The 16,296-nt window shown below is 30.3% G+C and overlaps 1 protein-coding gene across 8 annotated transcripts in view; it reads right to left on the bottom strand.

Annotated features, from left to right (window-relative positions):
- LOC128993315 (octopamine receptor beta-2R-like) overlaps nucleotides 1-16,296 on the bottom strand; it is a 273,858-nt gene that overhangs the window by 132,484 nt on the left and 125,078 nt on the right. For 6 of the 8 annotated variants that reach the window (XM_054417152.1, XM_054417161.1, XM_054417135.1 and 3 more), the window contains one exon: nucleotides 8,071-8,095. The exons of the other annotated variants lie outside the window; for them this stretch is intronic. The gene's annotated coding sequence lies outside the window, so the exon portion shown is untranslated. The remainder of the gene's footprint in view (nucleotides 1-8,070; nucleotides 8,096-16,296) is intronic. 8 annotated transcript variants of the gene reach the window in all.

Raw genomic sequence — 16,296 nt, 5'->3', positions numbered from 1 at the left:
TGCTACTGAGTCTTATTCCTAAATGTAGGAGACGATTTTGTCTAGTGATAGAGCTAAAGGCTGCGGAGTACGAGGTCGCAGGTTCAAATCCCGCCAATCACCAATGGATTTTTATCTATAGTAATATTTCTATGACTAAACTGAAATATAGTGAAAAGCAGTTGGGGTTTTTAAGTTAAAACAGTTTATTTGTTTAAGTACAATTCCACAGCTGTAAAAAGTGTATGTTCTTTAACAAATGCACAGACAGCTCAAGCTGCATTTGACCTTGACAATGGCATTGCTGGAAACAACTCGGTAATGACCGTAATGGCAGATGACTCACCAGGAACGTTCTTTCTCTCAACACGACCTCGTTCTTTTAGAACAATAGTCTTATTAATGCAATGCCAACAATTTGTCCTGGTGCTATTAGTAAATAATTATATTAAAACTTCAATAATAATCAACAATTCAACTTTAAATCTATTAACAGTATGAATGTAAATAGGTAGCTTGAGTTAAAACAAATAATCGCAAACATATGTTAGACTGTTACAGCTGTTAATTGAAATCAGCTGTTAATTAAAGTTAACCTTAAAATGTGATATCTGTTACCTTTTACTTACTCTCACTGCAGTTTCATTTGACACTATCGAAGGCTTTGGTGTGAGGGTTATTTCTGTTCGTGACATCGAGCCAAAGGATTTAGGTCCAATACCAACGTCTGATAACTTGGCTTTATGAAAGGTCGACCTGTATTTGGAAAACTATTTGTAACCGTGTTTTTAAATAACGGGTTTTTAGTAGGAAATTTTAAGATAAATATCTTTAAAAATCTCATAATAGCACGAGAAAAATTATCTTAAATGTATGATTAATCTAATAAAGTGAATTTGTAAGTTTCGTAAAAATTAACTTGTGTTTGGAAACTAAAATCTAAGCTTACACCAATCCTTCATATTATAACATTTTCTTAATCACAAATCGCGGGTTTAAATTTTAAAATAAATGTTCAAAATTGAAATCGCAATATACGAATAACAGTTAGGTTAATGTAGTTACAAATGTGTAAGAAAGATTTATTTATAATTGTTTTAATATTGCTAAAAACGCAAAATGATTAAAGTACAAACAAACTAATGAGTTTATTCCTACAATATAAACGAATTTAATATAATTAATATTATAATTATTATATTAATATATACGTTGCCACATTAACCAGTTATAGTGTCAAATAAATTTAAAAATAGTGTCCAAGTAAGTCTATAAAATGACATATTTCTTTTGTTAATTACTTTATCATTTTACATCAAAAATCAATTTAATTTAAATCCCTTTTTAATACATTTTATTAATTTACAAATTAGATTAAAAATTCAAGTGCTGAACGAATCAATTAAATCCAAACCTAATGAAATACTAATCAACTCAACATTTAAACCTGATAAAATTAAAACAGCTAATGTCAATTGTAATAGGTAATAAAAACTGACAATCCAGTTATATGCAATTACTTCGATGGCACAAAATCCAATTACAGAGATAAAAGATTTTTGCAATTGTGATTTGTCAATTAGTATTATAATTGTCATCATATTATCGAATCATTTTTACCTTTGTCTGGTTTTGATTGTGAACACAATTTATTTTAAAGCAGATTATGTTTTTACGATTAAAATATAGTATGAAGTAGGTTTGATTGTGAAAAGAAAATATTTATTAAGTAATATGCTTATAGACATGATTTGGGACGAAAAAAATAATATAAACAGTAAAAATAAGTTCTAAAGTATTTTATACGTGCACTCATTTACAATACGTTATTAAGATTAATTAATTACTCACTCTAAATGTATTGCTCCACCAATGTTAATTAAAAACAAATGAAAATACGTTATAATCAATTACGTTTAAATTTCTCTGAATAATGTATTTATTGGTTTATAAGGTACCACGAAACGTAATCAAAATAAGTAAATACTATAGGATGGCACAACATGATTTTTTGGAACTATTTCTCTTGACAAAATCAGTGGATAGTAATTGAAATCAAGTTTTTCTAACCCTATTTTGCCAATGGAACCGGAAATTGCTATTTGCACCTTGCATCGTGTATTTCAAAACAGTTGTTTCTTTCTTGCAGTAATATTTTCAATGAAAACCACCCTAGTTTTTTAGATGTAGTAGCCTAAGGGCCAATCCGTTAATGCAATGCAAACTGTAATGAAAGATGTAAGTTTCAATTCTTCTACATATATCGATAACAGATTTATTTATTGTTTTAAATCATACAATACAACTCAATAATAAATAAAATTAAATTCAATATAGAAAATACCATATATTTGGAACTGTATAAAAATCAGCTGATCAGCTGATTTTGTTTCCTCTAAACCTTGCCAAGAAACTAAGTATTAAAACAGCTGTTTTGCCGCAGTATTCTTACTTAAATTCTTATTCTTATTAAATTAAGTAAATTTACTTTCCTTCTGGAAAGTAAATAATTTCGAGCTATGTTTTCTCAACACAATACGAGTGGAAGGCAGCTCAATTATAATTTGAGTCAAGTGCCACAATTGTCACGGGAGGGGTGTGGTTAATTGTTATATACTGCAGTTGTGTTCTGCTCAACTCTACTCGCAGTGTAGCCACTATTTATACTATAGCTGCATCGATACATGGAACTAACTTAGCCATTTAATAAGTGTTCGATGATCTACTATGTTTTAACCTTTTTCACCCTGTAGATTCTGTTGATACAAATACTTGGTGAATTTTGTAAAGTGTCCATTGTTGATTTCAGACAAACCGCTGATCCTACATCGATTAATTTTCCCAACTTAATTATCCCCGTGGGACAATCCTAAAACAATGTAAATTTATTTAAAGGATTTAACACAACTATAAAGTCACTAGTTCTTACAATTATTGTAAAATACAAACATTTATTTATTTCATACAGCATACTTTGTTTTTCAAATATCATCGCGAAAATCCAAGATGGCTTGGTTCTAAGATAAAAATATATAATAAACTAAGTAAATACAAAATGGTACTTAACTAAAGTAATGCAAGCACGTTTGAATACCGTATATTTTTCTTAAATACAAATATATGTTTTCGGATATAATATTTCTGTACTTATGAGCCAAGCTTTATTTACTTTGTATGCGCTTATATTCTAACATTGAAAATACAATACAAATATGGCCACAATATTAATTATTAAATTGTTAATTTGAAATCATGAAATTTTTTGACATTTTCCATATACTAGGCTAGACGTTACAAACATTGGTTAAAAGTATATCAAAATTAATTAATTTTTTTTTAATATAAATTAAATAAAACTAAAAAAAAAATTAAGCAAAACTGTTCAGTTACTTTCCTTTTTCAAAACATATTCTCATACAAAAACTTGTACCATCCCTACCTCAAAAAAGAGTAGTTAAAATCTTAGCCTGATTGTTAAGTTTGTAAAATAATCAGGACCACGACAAAACCAAAGGTAGAAACAAGCTATAAACAATAGAAACAAGGTGTAAACATTTTATTCAGCCCTAAAGTCTACGGACGTTGCCAGGTCTAAGTGAGTAGTAACAAACACTAGTTAACACGGTAACACTGCTTTAAAGGTGTTAACACGGGTTGCGACACTTACACGTTTACAAAGTGGTTGGTTGACAGAGACAAACTGGTTTACACTTTAAAAAAAATTATAATACATAAATAAAATTTACATTTATTGTACAATGTACAACCATGTGGTTTGTAAAAAACAATCTTTAAAGTTTTTTTCAGGTTAGTACACAATATTACACAACTTGGATAACTAGTTATGTCACTGTTTTAAAACGGTAAATGGTACGAAAGTCACTACCACAAGAAGCAATGCTGCAAAAAAAAACAATTATCTTAGTATCTTCGGTGCTACTCCATATGTCTGTAAAAGAAAGAATCAAAAGCTTATACACTGTTCTGTAATTGTGAAAACAATTATACAATATTCCGAAAGACACTGTGGAATAGGACTATTCAAAGAATGAGCAGTGCAACTCAGAATTATGAATTTAATAGCTATGTTTGTATATTTCACAAAGACAAAAATGTTCCACACTTTGAGACTAACATGTTATATCTGACATAAAATATGACATGTACACAGGCAGAAACAAATATTTTACGCATTTCTAACGATAAAGATAAATTAAACATTCGTTGTCACAACACTACAAATCAGTTAGAGACAACAAATTATATAAATGAAATGTAATAAGTTTTTCATTGTTTACACAGATGTTACGTTTACTGTTTCCTTCTAATGTAGTGAAAACCCGATTTTAATGTAGGAAACGAATATGTTACTTTGAATTTTTAAGGTTGTATTCAATTTTCACTATTTCACGTGTTAAATATATGTGTTCCCTTGTGATTTTTGTTTTGTATGAGGTTGGAGTGGGCTTTTAGCCTTACTTTGCCTCTTACATAGGCTATGGACCTGGGCGAGGATCGTATCCAGCATAGCAAGGGGCGAACCGGTAAATCATAAGTATTAAGTGTACATATACAAATATAGTGGTATTGACTAGGATTCGAACCCACGACATTGCGGACCTAGAGTCCATGGCGCTTCCAACTTAAGCCACCCAGTCACCACTACCTTATTCATTTTACTGGGTAAAATGACACACACACGATTCTAAACTGATATTAAAGAATCTGTAAAGTATTACCTGAAGGACATTTTTTTAAATAGCACATTTTTGAAAGACGAAATAAAATTGAGCCGTAAGGCTGACGTTATAAATAAGAGCAATACCAATAAAGTCAATTAATGGACGAGCAGTATCGACGACTTGAGAAAATTCTTAATCGACGTCAATTGTTCAACGCTATCATCTTATCTGCTTCACTTTATTGTTTCCAGTTAAACAGTTTCAGTCTAATTAAAAAGCTCAATTACTAATTTAAAATCTAACTCTTAAATGTACAATTTATTTTATGTCCCACCTTCACATCCTAGGAAGCTAGGTCTAGCCTGGAACTGTTTTCTACATTACTTTAAGCCCTAGAGGATTTTGTGGCATTATTACATAGATAAAGTCCATTGGTGATTGGCGGGATTTGAACCTGGGACCTCGGGCACCTAAGCCCCGACCTCTACCACAAGGCCAGCTCGCTATTCAATACAATACTATTGAACTAACAAATGTACTCATAAACATTTATTGATTTTTCAGAAAAGTAAGGGGATATCTGTTTTTGGTATTTTTAGCCTACACATATTTTAGTCAAGGTTATATTTTTGAATAGAGAGTAAAAATGCCATGTAATTGTTAAGTACACATGTTCAAATATATCATAATATTATGCAAATATTTATTATTTGCATATTGTTTTGTTATCTTATGATTGCATACATTTTTTATTAAGAATCAACAATGTTTCAGTTTGTTGTGGTATTTTTAACGCCAATGTAAGTACATATTAAAGTTGATGACGAAATCGCATGAGACACCCACTTTGTTTTTCTCATCTTGATAAGAACTCCCCTTCTAACTCTTGACCTTTCCTAAGTATTTCTTTATTATGACTATGGGACAAGTTATGAAATTAATTTTAAAACAAACAATTTAGTTTTACTTGTTAGAAAATTACCTTTTTACTTAAATATTCCACTTCAATTCTCATAAACATTTACCTGTGTACTCAAAATAGTCAGTTAATTACCAAAAGAATATTTTGCTCAAATTTTAAGAAAAATATTTTACAAATTAAAATGCATAAGTCCTAACCAAAAAGTTTTTAAGTAAATTAAAAATTTTATATTTTAACCGGTTACGTATAGTAAACTAAGTTTACTGCATTTTTACACAGACTTCGAAAAGTCCCTACGTTTGCACATTTCCTGTAAAAGTTCGAACAACATGTAATCTTATTTAACTTTTGAATATGGACTTTTATTGCAATGCTTACAAGAATAAAATATATGTATATTTTGAAATAATCTTTTTCTTATTTTTAAGTTAAAATGTATGTCATGTTAAAAAACATCATTAATAACATATCAGCTAATATAATATAGCAAGGTAATAACATTCTCATGACTAAAACATATTTCTTCTCAATTAATTTCACAAAGAGTTTTGATTTGTCGACGATTATTGCTAGTTTCAAATTATTAAATGATTGCAAATAAACACTATTTAACAATTAAGTTTTCATTGCCTTATTCACTAAGGCCAAAGAAAATGCCTACAATGCTCAAACCAATTCGGTTTTATTTCATCCCAAATGGATATCCTTAGTAGAAGATTAGACCTCAATTTTTTATCAAACATTCTCTTCTCTCTTCTAAATGGGATCGTCTGTTACTTTCATTTCCATCGTCTTTGAAAATTATATGTGCAGAACAGTTTCATTAGTTAGACTTATAAACAAAGCTGCTTCATAAATTATTACATTTAGTGAATAATTGTTAACATATTTTAATTATATTGCTCAAGGATAAAACAATATTTTGTAGTTTTATTTTAAAGTTTTGTTACAGGCACATATAATTTTGCAATAATTTCATAATTATATGCATTGCATATAATTTCTCTTTTCATTTTGCATTTGCTTTTGGTTAAGTTTATATATATAATTTTCAGGAGCTTTAAAGCGCCAGGTAAATGCATGGCCATGTGTCAAGTTGCAATTTGTAGTGTGTGGGAATTGAACCCGGGCATAAAAAACAGAAGTGCTGCGCAATTGTGAATCAACCAGACAACCTCCAATACCCATACTATTTAAACTTCTCTAAATAACAGAATATTGAGTACAATATTTTCTGATAATTATATTAACACAAAATACTATGTTAATATTTTTAGTAATGAGAGTACGATATTTTCCTGAATTGTATGACCCTAAAAGTAAAGATTATCCTTAAGATAAGGAAACCAAAATTATTTTTAAAAAATCATTACACATATTGACCACACATGTGCATTTTTCCGGATATCGGAAACCATAAAAAACATTGTGTAGTGATATTTACTCATTTTAGGAAAATACCAAAAAGTATTTATTAGTTGCGTGATATATTTATTTTTGACATTAGGAGAAACTAAAAATTGTATTCCTCAAGCGTCTTGTTTTATAAAACCTTTGTGCACTGTCTGTTTTCAAGCGTAGGTAGTAATTTTTTACATAATTTTCCTGATTGTTAATTATTTCAAGTAAATAATACTAATGTTTATTTATGAAATGCCGTTTTAAGGCCCCGGAGGCGCTTGAAATGTTTTGGGAATAAACGGTTTCAGAAATGTTGATCTAAAATTCCGTTCTGAGCGAAATGAAATGCACTTTGGGGATTAAAATGTATTTTTAATAAAGGAAATATTTATGAGATCGTTGTTAAGGCCCGTGGGATATTATTAAACTATTTTCGAAACCCTGTTCAAGAAGGATTCAAGAAGTGTAAAATTCCTGTTTATAATTAATGTTTTCCTCTTAGCCTGCAAACTTTACTATTTTACAAATTTAAATGTACTATTTTTACAAAAAAATTATTTTCTATTGTTAAGATAACAACTTAAATGTAACAAAACTCTACAAATATACTGATTTGTGTAAAATTAAAATAAATCGGATTGAAAAGATACACTTTCGTTTATAATTTTTATCAGAAATACCATTATATCAATAATAAAACATAAAAATTCACAACTAAAAACATATGGTTTAGTATTATACAAAAATATTTCAAAGACAAGTAAAACATTTTAAAAAGTATATAGTTAATATAAATTAATACGATTGAGATGTGTTTTATAGAAAAAAAGCATAATTTAATAAAACTGTTAAATTCAATTTTGAATAGATCAAATTCTTATCTGCGTTTAAATAATACTTGAAAATAAACAATGATGTGTTATAAAGGATAAGAATAACCAATTACTCACTTAGGCCTTAAAAAATCCAACCAACTCCTAAACAATCAGAAAATATGTTAAATAAACATGCTGCTGACAATTTGACATATTCTTAGTTTCGCTCGTAAACAAATTAAAGTTTATAATATTTAGTATCATGGCTTACCTTTAAGTGTGTAAGTACATGCAACCTGAAAAAAAAACAAAATATATAGAATAGTTAAAATACATATATTTAACTAAAATGTAACCTAACTAACACTGAAAAATCTTAAATTGCAATTGCTGTGAGAAGTGATTACTGAATATAAAATTTTGATACCATTCGTTTAACAAATACTTTCCACAATGTTTTTGAATGATGAATATTGTTGATGTTCAGATATTAAGAAGGAAACCATCAAACTTCGGCTCAAGGCCTGAGAATTCCCAATGAAGATTGATGAAGGCGTCATTTAAAGGAGAAATACAGAAAATACTATTTAGAGGAAACGAATTTCGTTTCAAAATACATTACGATGTATTGTGATATATTACTGCATTGTAAATATACGTACTTAAAAACAATACTGCTAAGAAAGAGTCTTTTGTTTTTGGTTTATTAGGAAACTGATCGAGTTTACTAGTATTATGAATAATATCGTAGTTTTTTATTTGAATTAGCAAATGTGTAATTTTTTTATCTTGCTGTATCTGTTAAAATTACAATCGATACGTATTTTTTTTACATTTTTATGTCCTACATTACATCCAAGAATACTAGGCTCTAGACAGAAGCCCTTTAAAATATTACTTCAAGCTTGGCTTAAAGGTTCTAGAATTATTTCTTTGCCATTAGGGATTGGAAGGATTTGAACCTAAGCCCTCTAGGACCGAAGTCCCGTACACTATCCCTATACCAGCTCTATATATTCAAAAGAAACTTTCCTAAACATAAACATAACCAAATCTTAAACTTGTCTTTTTTTCCATGTGTGTATTCTCTTTTGGGTAAGTATAATATCAACTCTAGCCTCAAGTAAATTTATCGAGTTTTAACAATGCTAGTGTATGAAAATAGTGACTAAGTTATCGTAGGGTTGCCAAAGCTAGAATATCTTGAAGTCGGGGAAGGTCAAAGCCTCAAATTACGAGGCCATTACTGCAATTTGGGCATCACTCACCTTCAGCCCTGACCCATCGATAATGCAGCTTATTCACATTTACTGCACCAGCTTCTAGTTTTTAGTTTCGTTACCTTTTCCTAAACAGGTCGTTGATAACTCTTTTAATTTTGCATTTGCTTTAAGTGTAAAGATAAACTTTAACTCTTGTAAGTGTTATTACGTAAAGGTGAATCCTAAACTTTGTTATATTTAATTTTTAAGTCCGTCACGATAACATCTGATCCATCTTGGGGAGCGAGCTGGTCTAGTAATAGAGCACGGGACTTTTGTCTCTGAGTTTCTGGGTTCAAATCAGGCCAAAACACTGCAAATTTAATCCAAGTTATATTGTTGCAACCACTACGTCTAGCACAAAGTATATTGAATAACTATCCCGGGTAGTGTAAAGCATCCTAGGAGAAACATTTGATGTACCACCAACTTACCATGGATTTCTTTCCTAACAGACAAAAAATATAAGAACATTTTCTTTTGAGGTCGTAGGTAATACAAAGGGTTTTTGTGGTAATCCCTACGTCTAGGACTAGTGTGAATTTAGTACCAGGGAAGCTAGAAGACTGAACATAATATTCATTCTACCTCTGTTTTCAAATGAGTTTTTAAGAAGAGTGTCCATAAATTGTACATAATTTTGTCCATAACCCATTCTCACGCGTATATATTAAGGTTCTGGACGATATTCCCCCACCCCAAAACATCCAGGTTTTTAAATAGCCTTCGGTGAATGTTTAATAATAATTTGGAAAGGTTATATTTAGCTTATCTGATTGTTAATATAAATGCCCATTTAATCATTTTTACGGTATCAAACTCTTAGACCGGATTGTAGTTGTTAGCCTCCGGATTGCCAAATAATATTAAAAAAGGTTCGAATACCTGCTATTAAGCAATCCAAATTTGTTGTTAGAACAACTAGTTTCGGTGTCTGTGTGACCCCATCATCAGGCTGCACAAGGACAGTTTTCTTTCTTCATACGAAGAGCGTCATATTTACACGAAAATAAATAAACATTTACAGACGACACAAACACGAACACGAGACATTTATGGTAACTGATCAGTTAAGAAACAGACGACGCTAACCCGGCGGAGTTTGAGTCCAGACAATTAGTTGTTCTAACAACAAATTTGGATTGCTTAATAGCAGGTATTTGAACCTTTTTTAATCTTAGACTGAGTTAGACAATTTTCTCAACCAAAGCTCAGTAACAAAGTATTTTTGCCTTTAAATAAAGAGAAAATACCCATAATACATATTAGAAAAGAACATTTTCCTTGAGGCATTGAACATTAAATATTTAACACCGAATTCTTTTATTCACCATATTTTACTAAACGTCCAACGATAATTCTCTTGGAAAGTTTTACTACTTGAAAAAATAAAACAAGAGGGAAGAGAGCTAAAATTAAACATTCTTAAAAATACTGGAGCGCTCGGAGAGATGAAGACATCATACAAAATGAAACATTTTATGAACGTCGTGGAGAGCTGTTTTCCTTTCATTTCTTGCTGAACAGTGGTTCTTAGCCAGGATTAAACTCCTATTTCAAGAGAATCTCCCCATTGAATATCTAAATGCAAATTCCCCTTTCTAATGAATTTCCGAGTTTCTACTTTTACCTTAATTGAAATGAATGTGTAAGTAGGTGGAATTTGTGTAACGTTAAAGTTTTTCTCTTAAAATTAAGATTAGATTTACGAGTGTTTCATGTATTATCCACATTGAATACTTAATACATTACTTAAATGATACTAAATTGAAACAATTATTAAAATAAACACTTAAAAACCCAATAAATGTTAAATGATGTGTTATTTTATTTGCATTCGTAATACATTTGAATAACGTTAAACACAATTTAAAATGATAACGATGACTATTGTTAGTTATTTTAAAACCTTGTAAATACTGCAAATAAGCTCTTTGTAATGTATACATGACTAGTCAAAAATCTTTGGCAATTTATATCAGAACAAATAAACAGGTAAAAAAGGTTTAAGTTTTTAACCGAGGATTTTCTACAATTTTTTTTTATGTTTGCAGTTATAGTTTCATTTATTACACATTATTTATTTATTGGTAAAATTAAATGGTTTATACCACTCCAACAAATGTTAAGAAAAAGGCCACATTGATAAGGGCTGTATTTATTTACTTAAGTACCTATTCAGTGTCTAATGAATTTTTTTGTCTAAGCTGTGTGTTAAATATTTTAGTAAAAAATTAACTAAAATGTAAAATATATAAAATATTGTTTTTATGTAAAAATATTTTTAAATCATTTAATTCCTTCTAAAACTCTATTTGATCCTCACCATTTAAAAATTTAATTAACTTTTTTATTTTTTTTTGTCTATTTTTTTAGTTTTTAAAATTTTTTTATTTTTTTTTTTATTAGATATTCCTCCTTGTTCTCATCAATATGAGTGTTAACCCTATATGATGATGTAAAAAAGAAAAAAATAAATACTTTAATTAACAATTGAAAATGTATAATTTTTTTATCACACAAAATAGTATTTTCAAATAACGTTTTCACTACAAAAACTCGTTTCACATTGATAATCCCCTTCAAAAAACGCGACCAGTTACAGCAAAACAACAAAGTCGACTCCACTGAAGCCCAATGATCAAACGTTCGAAGGCCACTGACAGTTGTTTTCCAATGTTGTATTACATTCAGCAATACATCGCGTGCTCCAGCTGGAAATGGAAATGCTAACCTGGATCCGACTGATATTTATTTCATCCAATTTATATTCATCAATTCAATTTTGAAATATTTTGCGTTTCTGAAACAAAAAAACATGTTAACACGAGGAGCATTGTTTTGTTGTGTTTGGTTGTTGAAGCGAGAATTTCTGGTATTGAAATTTTGGGTTGAGATGTATTTAAATTGAAAAATTAAATTTGTATAAGTTAGATGGCAGTAGCATTGGATTTTCTTTTATAGAGTTACAAATTATTTTTAACTTGCATTTGTTAGTCATACTTGCGTTATAGTGCTACAGAACTCGAGGTTGGCAAATACGTATAAAAAACTTTTTAACTGGTACCATTGCAGCAAGAACCCTAGACGTCGCTGAATTGGATTACACTTTATCGTGATACCGTCTAAGCCACAGACTTTAATTATTTTTTAACTAAAGTAAAAACAGATTCCTGAATCTTGTAAGAGGCTAATTACAAAACATATGTAGTTTTAGTTTTGGACTGTAAAACGATTGGAGGGTATTTACGTATCGTTCGACTTTTGCACTCATTAAACCAAAGCGATAACATTATTCATTGTAAAAATAGATTGAGCGTCTACGAACATAAATATTTTAAATACAAATTTCAGTCAAGTGTATACGTGTAGGTGATGTATATAAGTGGGAAGATAGGTGTTGGTGAGGGGAAGAGGGGTGAGGTTTACAGCTTCCATGTATCACAATTAAGTTCTAGTTGCTGCAATTGAAGCACTTGTCCAACAATAGTACCTCGACTGACATTCCCTGCGCCTCTATCATGAATTGATTAGACAATAAGGGATATACAACATTCTCTATCTCGCACTCAGTATTACACAGGGTGTTCTGTAAGTACCAAAAATTTAGGAATTATTTTTGTTGAGGAAGAATAATTGTCTCCATTGTATTGAAATTGTAGTAGTTTTTTGTGTAAATTTCAATAAGATTAGACGAATTCCATAATTTCATGGTTTAAGTAGGCCTACTTTGGGGTTAGTATGATGATTTGAGTTTTAAATTATACTTCACTAAACTGTAGTTTGAATTCATTCTCACAACAGTGTAAATAATTACTAACATTTTACTTTGGCACTAATTACCCAAAAGTAGGTGTTATAACGTTTTGGTCCGTGTTCAATTGTTATTGTTTGACAAAAAAAAACTTAAATTTACAACTTATATCATAGCCTTAATACTCCCTATGAGAGTTGAAATCGGTAGCTTACAGACTACGAGAATCATTTCGGCAGTAAAGGGATATTAATCACTATTATATTCATGACAAGCAATATCTAGTCTCCTAATAAGGAGTCTAACAACATGAAACAACATATTGTTTAGCGAATGGATTTTACAAACTTTATAAATTAATTACTAAATATAATAATACTACAAAGTTCATAGTTGAAGGAGAATGAAGTGCTGGAGGAGATTTTGATCAACTAAACATCAATATTTTCTACAACTAATAGAAGCTACAAAACCTACCTAAAATTTACTGGATTTAAATAAATATCATACTAATGTTAAAGGCACGTATAAGCCAACGAATCCTGTAGACTCCCTATGACGTCCTATTTAACAGTACAAACACGTTATACCAATACATAAGTGCCAATGTGACTGATCGGGCAATGAACAAACTTTCCAGCTGAGTTAGTGTGTCCAGTGTTGCGTTAAAAGGTTAGCTACGTTAAATAGTTTATTCTGGTAATAATGTTTGATTCTCATTTCGTAAATAAAATGCAAGGGTTCCCACACTGAAGTTTTTATTAACGATTGCATTTAATGGATGTTTGTGTTTTTTTTTTGTATATAAGAAATTAACTTGCTGGTTAGTAAATAACATTATTAATTTTGACAGAATATAATTTCATTAATGACCTATAACACACGTTTTACGAATATTAATTGAAGTCAATGCTGCACCAGCTGTATCAAACAACAGTAGTAACAATCGCGAACCAGTTAATATAATCATTACACAGACACCCAAGAACTGGTGCAACAGCTGGTTCAGTAGGCCGTAACTGCGGTGTTGCCACTATTATCTCGCTGCAACATTGCAGAGTATGCTATCGAACCCAAAGGGTTCAGATTTAATTTTAAAATCGTACAAAAATACAATTAAGAATACATATATAAAAATACATATTTTCTACATACATATATATTATATTTACATACATATATATTATATTTTAAATCTAAGCATCTTAAATTTATATCACGTACAACTAACGTAAATGGTACAGGTGTTCCATTTTTAATAAATAAATACTGTTTTCATTTAACATTTATATAAAACTTAAGAAATAAACAACCAGGTAAGCATTAAAGCTAGACTTGTGTCAGATTTTCTCGTCTGTAGAGCAAAGCTATTCAGATTCACTATAATCTGTTACAGCGCCATCTGCGGTATCTCTCCAGGGATCCAAACTCTCAAGTTCTACTTCTGTTAACGTGACTTTCACAAATCTCTTTACTTTATTCCTGTGTAGTAAATTAATCTAATGAATTAAACGTATAGCTCTCATAAATATTTGTTATATAGGGGGACGTGTAAGTTAAATTAATTTGTCTTGTTTCAGTAACGTAAACTAACTGTTAACGAATATACTATTTTGTTTGAAAGCTGTTAGGATATTTATTTATTGACTGAAGACCCCTTTTATATGTAATTAATTTCTTTTGTTCCTAGGACGCTTGGTACGAGCCCGGAATTGTTTTTCACATTACTTCAGGCTAGACCTAGGAGTTGCAACATTATCACTTCGATAAAATCAACTTGTGACTGGTGGGATTTGACCCCGGAACCTCTTGGACCGAAGTCCCAAGCGCTGCAACCACTAGACCAGCTCGCTCCCCCATATGCAAGTAAAATAGCATTCAACAACGACATACACACACATACATTTACAACAACAACAACGAACAACAATGAAAAGAAGAAATCACAATACATGCTGCAAAGAATGTATAATTTTGATGAAATATGTTACAAGAATAAAAAGTAACAATAAATATAAATATAGCAATATAAATTAAATTGACGACATGCATGACATAGAAGAGAAAAAGAAAATAATTGTATCAATAAAAACTAATAAATAGGTCTTAGTAAGTGGTAAATATTCCTAATTGCAGGTGCAGCTCATAGTCTAGGAGGTAACGGAGAATTTGAGTCCATGAAGTCATAATTTGAGCTTCACTATTGAGACGTGCTGCGTTTGAATGTGACAAAGGTCGTGGTAAAAAGTCGATATTCCTGGTAAGCTTATTATCTTTGCGCTGGATTCGAACCAATTGGCAAGAGAAGGCAGCGATCTCCCGTCGTAATATCTCCACTTAAGATTTGCGAGATCTGTTAATTCTAGTCCAAAACTGGCCAAATTCCAGCTTTGCTCTTGATGATGTCACCTTTAACGCCAATGGAACGGACCAATTTAGTAAGAGTTAGGTTTTAGAGTGTATATCGGTTCAATTCGGCAAGCACTTAGTAAAATCTTCCTTAAACTGTAAGATAAACATGCAAAAGGCATAAGAGAGGGTTAAAAGTATCTTTTTGCCCGTGTGGTGAACTATATTTTTCGTCATATTGTATCATTAATTAACAAAATCTAAGCTGGAAAACGAAATAATGTTTATGTAAAGATAAACTCTCAAAACGACTTCCGGTATGTTTTCAATTCTGCTAATGCAAATAAGCAGCTTAGTAAGTGATTCAACAATTTCGTCTACTACGATTGTGTTGTTATACTATCGATATATCGAGCAATCGACAACAATAGGCTAAAACCTTACTTAATAAATAAATCGACAAATAATTACGATCTATACGATTGCCACAATCAAAATTTACAACTGTTTACAACACTTCTTTGTTTGCAGTTCATTGTTGGTGATGGTGAGTTGCTGTTTACAACAGCGGATTTTTACTCACTAGAGACTAAAAATTAGTTTTTACTCCATAGAGAGTAAAAATGCTACTTTAGACCCGCAACACATGCATTAAAATTGCTGTTTTTGCTGCAATATGGCGAAAAATTATTTTCGACACTTTCAAGTATGTTTGAATAAACCACTGCCTTCAAAAACTATTCGTAGTGAGAACGTTGCAGCGATAAAAACAGCTGATCCCATATTCACTGTTTTGGTGCTAACAAGAATACTGCAATGTCCCCATTTCAATGCATTGCTTATAACACCGCTTATTGTATTGGTCTAGCCCTAGCCCTACAGAATATAGGTCGTAGTTTCTTTAGTTTTAAAAACACAATTGTGATAGGAGAATCTTATAAATAATAATTATTGATATGTCCAACGTACATTTAATGTAATTAATATACAATAACATATACAATAATATATAATAATATACTATATGTTTTTACGTAAAGCAAAAGAAGGAATTTTGAATAAAATATAAGACTAAGCTTCAGGTACAAATTATAATAATGTTTTCCTGATTAATTTGATTTCTAGACTAATA

Source organism: Macrosteles quadrilineatus, unplaced genomic scaffold (assembly GCF_028750875.1).
Source record: "Macrosteles quadrilineatus isolate MER2022 unplaced genomic scaffold, UCM_ALF_1.0 Scaffold_1__1_contigs__length_201487025, whole genome shotgun sequence".
In the NCBI taxonomy this organism is placed as follows: Eukaryota; Metazoa; Arthropoda; class Insecta; order Hemiptera; family Cicadellidae; genus Macrosteles; species Macrosteles quadrilineatus.
This window is presented reverse-complemented; position numbering and strand designations above follow the sequence as displayed.